Consider the following 9,534-nt stretch of genomic DNA (forward strand, 5'->3'; position numbering starts at 1 on the left):
AAAAATCTAATTCTTATCTTGTATGTTCACTACCATAGACTCTACTCCCCCAGGTGCTTAGGATTAAAATCTTGGATAAACAAAGGCCGTTTATGCGTGGATCAACAAATTTATTCCGTTTTTTTTGCTGCAAGTTTATGTGATATAACGGCTCAATAGCTGTGTTGAAGGGTGAAGTATTTCTACTGACTCGTAGGGCAATAAATTAGTTTTGAAAGTTTTTATACTAATAGTTCTTCATCTCGTTAAATATTTCTTTGTTCCTGAGACATTAATTCATATTATTCACAATATTTTTTCACACTGTATGTTGTTGATTTTTTGAAAGGCTACTGTGCTGGTATAATGAAGCATTACTCCAAGAAATCAGCTCTAACTGGGACTACAAAGAAATGGGACTTCTAAAATATTTTACTTACCCTCTCTCTAATCACAATTGTTTCAAGCATTACCTGTTTTTGCTCAATAATTTGTTGAAGTTTTTTTTTTACATTTGTAAGCCAGAAAAAAATTCGATTAATTTTGATTCCCTGGAATAAGGCAATTTTGTTCAACAAACATTCATTAATGTCAGCAAATTTCCACCAAATTTCAACGGAAACGATGAAAACGACAGTTCCCACATGACTGACTTTTGGAGACAGACTTGTTGGCGGCAATCTGGACGACAGCCAAAATACCTTCTGATTGGAACTTTGTGAGATACCCTTGTGAGGATCTTCAAGAAAGTGGACGCAGCCCTTCCAGGCAACTAGCGCAGGATCTGCCTGCTCTCTATACACAGCAAATTCCTCTGTCACACGAGAATCAGCTCACTAATCGAAATACACCTCCTTGGCGAGCACCATGGATTCAGACCGAACCGTTCTTGTGCAGACCTAATATTTACTTTACGGCTACTGACGGAAGAAAATAGTGAGTGGTGATCAAAGATTTATATGATATGCATTGATTTTGAGCAGGCATTTGATTCAGTAGACCGCCAGAACATCCATTGGAAGCAGAGGATGCCCTGCCAATCCATCCGTGATAAAACGGGTCAGGCTCTAGTGACAAATGTAATAAGAGTTTGTAAATAGAGATACCTTTGCTACGTATCACATATGGACAATCCCTGATTACCGAACGCAGTGCTCCTCTGGCAACCATTAGGTACACGTCATAGAGGCAGACCCAGAAACACCAAGCACCGAACGTACCATACAGATCTGTGAAACCTAAACACCTCAATCGAACCTCAGTGGGAAGATATAGTGGCAGCAGCAAATTTGTGGAAAGATTGGCGGCTCCTTCTTGATGCCCTGGGTGCCTCTGGAGGCATAGGTGGATGTAAGGTCTAAGGAATACCCAAGCGTAGCCCAAAAATCAAAAACACAAGCACTTTCTGCGAAAATAATATCGGAAGCTATATCGTCAGAATTGAAAAATCGGATGATCGTACGTGATATCAATTGCTTCAGAATCCTTGGATTTTGCCATAAAATTACAGCTTCCCCTATCCAGTTCACAAGAAGCAGGGAAGGGACGAAAAGGATTTTTCAATCGTACTCGCTTGGAAGACTTGCATTGGCTAGTACTGTCAAATAAGATGAAGGGTTTCTTCTGTAAATATTGTGTTTTTTTCAGCGTCTGAGGGGTTGGAGGCTCCAATCAATTGCAAAAGTTGGTAAAAAAAGCCCCTTGTGACATTTTGCTAAGCTAACAAGAAAAAACGGTGACTTGGTGCCTCATGAAAATAATCAGTACGACCACAATTCAGGTGACGCTGATACACATTTAATTCTAAAATATAATAACCCTGAAACCAGCATTTCAGCCTTATAAACGAATAAAGCAGTCAACAAGTGCAGGAAAACAGAGCGAGATTGAAGCCAATTGTTGAATCAATTATTTTCTTGAGTCGACAGAACATTATACTCTTCGTGGCCATTGACATGATGGAGAATTATTGGCAGAGAAGGACCCACGGACTAGTTTCTATAGCAAAAACTTCTTCTGTCCCGATCATTAGAAACTCCATCGTATTAATGAATGAAATAGTTGCTTTTTTGGTGCTTGTAAAAAGCGCAGTTATGTTTTAACCAGATTAATGAAGGCACAGCTATTCCGAAGATGTGAAACGCGCTGGATCGAAAGAGAGGATTTCTTAATGTAGTTGGTGGTAGAGCTCCCTAAAATCGTGGAAAACCGTGGATCATTAGCAGCTGGGCAGAACGCACAATTGCTGCGAAAGGCAAATCCTTATTGACTGCAGTCACATCCTACGATCTGATAGCAACCATTTACACTCTTAGTAACACATCTGGACTGGTCTTAACACTCAATCACCTATTTCAGAAGAAGTGCTTGGACCTTGCGTCTGCAGCAAACCATGTGAAGGGCCTTATCACCCAGCTGGAAGTCAAGCATCGGAAGAGTGAAAGGGAGTTCAAAAAACATTTGATGAGGCAAGTACAGTAGCAACTGAGCTACGTTTAAAAATAACAGTCACAAGGATAGCGAAAGCAAACGAATCAAATTAATGTGGCATTCTATTCACACGAGGAATATTATACACATTCAGCTTTTATTCCCTTGTTGGACACGATTATTTTAGACTTGAGAAAGACATTTATCGTTGAGACGCTGGAATCGTATTAGCTCAGTATGTTTTTGCAAACAATTTGCATGGAAACGGGCAAACAACAATTCCCTTTACGATTCATGACTTGTCAGCGCGAAACTAATCAATAATCGGCTTACCCTCTCAATCGGTTTGTGAATTTGCCCTAACCGGAGAAGCAACAGTATGGAATGCTCGGTGAGTTCGTCTCAGAAAAAGCAATCTAGGCACAGGTCATGTAGAATACCTGAAGTACGAGGGAAACTTTATAGAAACGTAAATGTAATGCTGAAATTTTCACAAATATTTCGACGCTCTTTCAGATCATCACGACCGTACCTATCAGTTTGGCGTGTGTTGAAAGTAGTTTTTCTACCTTGTCTAGATTAAAAATGTGGCTAAGAAATAAAATGACGAAGGAAAAACTCACCGGACTTGCCCTTCTTCATGTTCGCAGTGATATTCTCATAAGTGTAGAAAGTGTTACTGATGGACTTGCTAATAGTCGAAAAAGAAGGCGAGAACTTGTTATATAATATTGATAGTGTTTATAAATGTGGTTCTGTGGATAACTTTACAGAAGTGACAGATAAATGACGGATAGAAGCCGAAGGATATACTTTTCAACATCAGTAGGTACGTTAGGCTTTATTTAGAATGGGACTTTTTCGCAACGAGCCGCCCCCCCCCCACGTTCCTAAAATCTTGGATCTGCTACTGGATCCCACACTCCGTCATTACTTTCTCTGCAACTGGGAAGCCCAATACATATTTATCGATACTCATAAATTAATCTCCTATCTCAGAATTGTCATTCCATGGCAAGTTTGGCCCTATTTGGGGTAAACTCACAGTTTGGTGCCTAAAAATGACAGAAAAGGCCACGTTTCCATTGCAAAATCTTTTAATTACTAAAAAATGACATTAAAAAATCGAATTCCCGTTCGAATCAGCCCTCTCCCGATCTTCAAGGGTCACTAGTCTGAAACAACCACTCCAAGAGAAAACAAAAGAGAAAGACAAGTAAACAAATATGCATCCATAATCTTTCTTCCGAGAAAAATATGTAATATCATATTTTTTAGATCGAAGTTTGAAATATCTACTGCAAATATCTCTACTATTTTATATCTGATGGTGTGATTTTAATTTGGAGTGTTGGATTTTTTTTTTTGGTGCTTCTTCCTTTTTTTAAAATCAGTCAAATATTTCATGCTTGTAGCTTTTGATGGGCATGCATAAACTTAATAAATTTTATATTTTTTGAATCAGCATCACAAGATTCAACAGTCAATTCTTTTGATGGATTAATTGCTATTTTACTTTTAGAGTTTCTATAAGTTTCTAACTCCCTACTTGCAAGTTATTACTAAGATCTGTTTGATGTATAATAACCCTTATAGCGCCTGTTCATAGAGTTCTTATGCTATCTTAAACTACCTTCAAGTGCAAGAACAAGTTGGATGCTGCCTATCTTACGTTGAAATGTTTCCTGTCAAGAATTGCAGCTACTCAAGTTTCTTACATTTTGCTTTTTCATGAGTCAAACTTGATCATTGTTCTAACAAGCAGAATTTCCTTCCAAACCAGTCCAGTGACAAGCAGAGCCGTCATGCATTGGGTGAGGGGGTGGGACGCCTCCTTCCAATATTTTTGACCATTCGAAAAAAAGGGGTCGGTAGAATCGAAGCACGAAGCGCTGTGATTTTTCCAACGCCACCAAAATTGTGTATTCGGTTAAATAAAGACCACGAAAATACTGACATGTCACCAACCGGAATCTCGATTTTGGTTGATAAACACTGCGGTTTTACCGACTCGTGTTGTGACTTAAGGACGTTGCGAAATTTTTTCACTCGGTTAAATAAAGAACATGAAAATACTGACATGACGTGTACCGTAATTTTAATCTCGGTCGGTAAATGTAGCGGTTGTACCTACCCGTTCAGTCATTTTAAGGATAGCACCACAATTTTCCATTCGGTTAAATAAAGAAAATGAAAATAATGACGTGCTATCTACCAAATTCTTAATCTTCGTAGGTAAATGCAGCATATAAATGTTTTTACTTTTATAACTTTAATAAATCAAATAATTTTAACATTTTGATTACTAATTATCAGTATATGTGTATTAAACTGACAATGCACATTCATTTGTATTTTTTCAGTAAAGTGAAAATTTTGTTTTGGCCTTGGGAAGGCATAGGGGTTTTGCGCCCAACTTATGTGAATTTCTGCTCATTTTGAGTTATGGCTCGGTTATTTATAGTAATTTCTGTGCGTTTTGGGTTTCATTTATTTATCGATGCTGATTTGTGGTTGTTCCACGCTTGGCAGATTATTTGATTTTATTTTTTTTATTTATTTATTTATTTATTTTGATTTTATTTATTTTATTTGATTATTTGATTGATGTTATTTGTTTAATGGAGTTCTTTACTTTTCTTTGAAAAACTTATTTTGTGGAAAAAGTTTTTTTTAATTAATTTATCACAATATCAATTTAGCGGCACATCCGTCACAAACTACTGAAGGTGAAATTGAGCCAACTTCATATGCCCAAATGTACTTTTTAGACACCAAAGAAGCTGTTGAGGATGCCTCGCACATTATTTAAATTATGGGATATCTCACAATCTAATGAATCTCCTGGAATTGGGAGATTCAAGCAACTATGGCAAAGTTTACGAGTTTTGCTCATTTTTTGTTTAATGGAGTTCTTTACTTTTCTTTGAAAAACTTATTTTCTGGAAAAAGTCTTTTCAGGGAAAAAGAAAATAATACTTTAAATCTTTTTGTTTTTTAAGTCTTTATAGTTTGGCCTGCTATTTGTATGCTGGCGAAAAATCTTCAGTAATTTTTAACAACACACACCCTTTTAAAAATACCCCCAGAGGCATAACTTATAACCCTTGCCCTGAAGACTGTGGGGGGAGTGTCCTGCTCAAAGGTGTAAATTCCTCAACTTTGAACTGCGTGGAAGAAAATGGCTATCTCAAAATCTTTATTGGATATGTTTGGGAAAATGGTGGGCGTGAGAGGGGCGTTAGTCACTCTCCAATCACTTTCAACTATTAAAAAAGGCACTAGCCCTTTCAATTTCCAATTGAATGAGCCCTTTTGAAGTTTCAACACTTTCAATAAAAACCCTATATGCCCCAAGAGTATATTTTACACCCCTGGCCCTGAGGACTGTGGGGGGAGGGGGGTTGTCATCCTTAAAGACCTAATTTCTAAAACTTAAAACTAAGTTGAATAAAATGGCTACCTCAAAGTTTTGATTAGATGTGTTTAGGGAAAAGGTGGGCATGAGAGGTGGGTTAGTTACCCTATAATCACTTTCGACTATCAAAGAGGGCTCTAGCCCTTTGAATTTCTAATCGAAAGAGCCTTTTTTAAACTTTCTACGATAACGCCTTCTATGAAAAAAACCTTATATGCCCCCAGGGCATAATTTAAAACCCTTGCCGTAAGGGCTGTGGGGGACTATCCTCAAGAACATAATTTCTATCTGGAAATCAACTACGCTGCACAAAATGGCAATCTCAAAATTTTTATTGGATGTGTTTCAGGAAAAGGTGGGCGTGGAAGGGATGTTAGTCGCCTTCCAATCACTTTCGAATATTAAAAAGGGCACAAGCCACTCCAATTTCAAATTGAATGAGCGCTTTTCGAAGTTTCTAAGACAACTTCTTCTATACGAAGTGCCCTGCTCTTAAAGGAAATAATTAATAGATAATACATTGTGCCAAAATCGTTCTTTTATGCCACCAGGGCATATCTTAAAACCCTTGCCATGACGGTTGTGGGGGATTGTCCTCTTCTTTACTTAGTCCTCGTTTTTGTCTTATTCTCGAGTGTCCCCGTTCTTTACTTAGGCAGCACGATCACGCTGCCTATGATTTATAAAACAACTTTCTATATAAACCTTATATGCCCACTGGGCATAACTTACAATCCTTGCCCTGAGGGCTCTGAGAGGGTTATCTTCCTAAAAGATCTAATTTCCAGAACGTTCAACTACGTTGAAGAAAATAGATATCTCAAAATTTTGATTGGATGTGTTGTGAAAAAAATGTTGGGCGTGAGAGGGGCGTTAGTCACTATCCAATCACTTTCAACTATTACAAAAGGCATTAGCCCTTTCAATTTCCAATTGACTGCGCCCTTTTGAAGTTTTTACGGCAACACTTTCAATAAAGACTTTATATGCCCCCAGGACACAACTTACAACCCTTGCCCTGAGGGCTGTGGGGGGAGGGGTTGTCATCCTTAAAGACCTAATTTCCAAAACTTTCAACTATGTTGAATAAAATGGCTATCAAAAATTTTGATTGGATGGGCTTGGGGGAAAGATGGGCGTGGCGGTGGGCTAGTTGCCCTCCAATCACTTTCGACTATTAAAAAGGGCACTAGCCCTTTTAATTTCCAATCGAATGAGCCCCTTTTGAAGTTTCTACGTCAACGCTTTCTATAGAAACCTTATATCCCCCCAGGGCAGAACTTAAAACCCTTGCCCTGAGGGTTGTGGGGGAGTGTCCTCCTCAAAAATATATTTTCTATCTGGAAATCAACTACGCTGAACAAAATGGCTATCTCAAAACTTTTATTGGATGTGTTTGGGGAATGATGGGCGGGGGGGGGCTAGTTGCCCCCCAATTACTTTCGACTATTAAAAAGGGCACTAACCCTTAGAATTTCCAATCAAATGAGCCTGTTTTGAAGTTTCTACGACAACTCCTTCTATAAAAACCTTATATGCCCCCAGGGCATAACTTAAAACCCTTGCCCTGAGGGCTCTGGGGGAGTGTCCTCCTCAAAAACATATTTTCTCTGCGGAAATCAACTACGCTGAACAAAATGGCTATCTCAAAATTTTGATTGGATGTGTTTGGGGAAATGACGGGCGTGGGGGGAGCTAGTTGCCCTCCAATCACTTCGACAATTAGAAAGGGCACTAGCCCTTTGAATTTCCAATCTAATGAGCCTTTTTTGAAGTTTCTACGACAACGCCTTCTATAAAAACCTTATATGCCCCCAGGGCATAACTTAAAACCCTTACCCTGAATCTGGAAATCAACTACGCTGAACAAAATGGCTATCTCAAAATTTTGATTGAATGTGTATGGGGGAATAATGGGCGTTGGGTGGGGGCTAGTTGCCCTCCAATCACTTTCGACTATTAAAAAGGGTACTAGCCCTTCTAATTTCCAATCGAATGAGCCTGTTTTGAAGTTTTTACGACAACACCTTCTATAAAAACCTTATATGCCCCCCCAGGGAATAACTTAAAACCCTTGCCCTGAGGGTTGTGGGGTAGTGTCCTCATCAAAAACATATTTGTATCTGAAAATCAACTATGCTGAACAAAATGGCTGTCTCAAAATTTTGATTGGATGTGTTTGGGGGAAGGATGGGCGCGGAGGGGCTAGTTGCCCTCCAATCACTTTCAACTATTAAAAAGGCACTAGAACCCTAAATTTACAATCGAATAAGCCCCTTTTGAAGTTAGTACGACGACCCCTTCCATATGAATTGCCCTGCTCTAAAGGAAAAAATAATAAATAGTACTTTGTGCCAACATCGTTCTTATATGCCCTCAGGGCATAACTTAAAACCCTTACCCCGAGGGTTTTGTCCTTCTCAAAAACATATTTTCTATGTGGAAATCAACTACGCTGAACAAAATGGCTATCTCAAAATTTTGATTGGATGGGTTTGGGGGAATGCTGGGCGTGAGGGGGAGGCTAGTTGCCCTCCAATCACTTTCGACTATTAAAAATGGCACTAGCCACTCCAATTTGCAATTGAATGAGCCATTTTCGTATTTTCTATGACAACTTCTTCGATACGAAGTTCCCGGGTATGGAGGAAAAAAAAAACATTGTGCCCTCATCGTTCTTTACTTAGGCAGTGCTAGCGCACTACCTATGATAGGAGTTGTTCCAAGAACGTTACTGTTGGGATAAAAATATTCTTTAGATATAACCCCATGTGTTAGTTATACACTTGCCCTGTTCTCGAATTTAGATGCCTGTTTCAGGGGCTGCTAAAACCCTACACAGATGATCCTAAGTAGCTTTTCAAGGGTGAGTATTAGCGTCAGTCGATAAGATTTACAACCTCTCTATGATATATTTGACGTAGTTCTCAATGGATGTTTTCTGTAAGCATATCGACTAAACCCCCCCCCCCCTCCGACAAATTATCTCTACTTGGATTGTTGTTTCTCAGGCCGATGCAACAAAAACGCAAAACATTCTGCTGTCGAATTGCTAACAAAAGGAGCCAAGCCAAACTGAGTGCTTCAAAAAAGTTTTATAACACACTACACCTCTATTTACAATGGTTTTCCTAAGGACATATTGCTGAAAACTCGAATATTTCAATGCAGCAGTAGCTGCCTGAACTATATTAACGTATGGCCAAACACTTCTTTCAGCATGTTTAATTAAACCCTGAATGTGAACACAGGTTTTTAAAGCATGAATTTATTTATTACTGAATTTTTTTTTCCGTCGGAGATGCGAATATTTCAATGTAACAGTAGCTGCCTTGACTATATTAATGTATGGCCACACCATGGGCGTAGGCAGCATATTATCTAGGGGGGCAGTCAATAGTGTGATGGAGTTTTATCAACTGCTTTTTCAGCCATATCTAATGTAAATTTGAAGGTCTAGGGGGGGGGCAGCTGCCCCCCTCCCTACGCCCATGGGCCACACGCTTCTTCCGGCATGTTTAATTAGACCATGAATGTGAACACAGCTTTCTAAAGCATGAATTTATTGTTATTGATTTTTTTTTCCAGTCGGAGATGCAAATTTTTCAACTCCGGTCCAAAACGAACAAATCGAATCCCACGTGAAGACAGGTTTTTTATTATCCGGATGGACGTGAAATCCCGCTGCCGAAGAAAAACTACTCTTG

This window comes from Artemia sp. Qi Xiang Cuo, chromosome 2, assembly GCF_049724085.1.
Source record: "Artemia sp. Qi Xiang Cuo chromosome 2, ASM4972408v1, whole genome shotgun sequence".
NCBI classification, from domain to species: Eukaryota; Metazoa; Arthropoda; class Branchiopoda; order Anostraca; family Artemiidae; genus Artemia; species Artemia sp. Qi Xiang Cuo.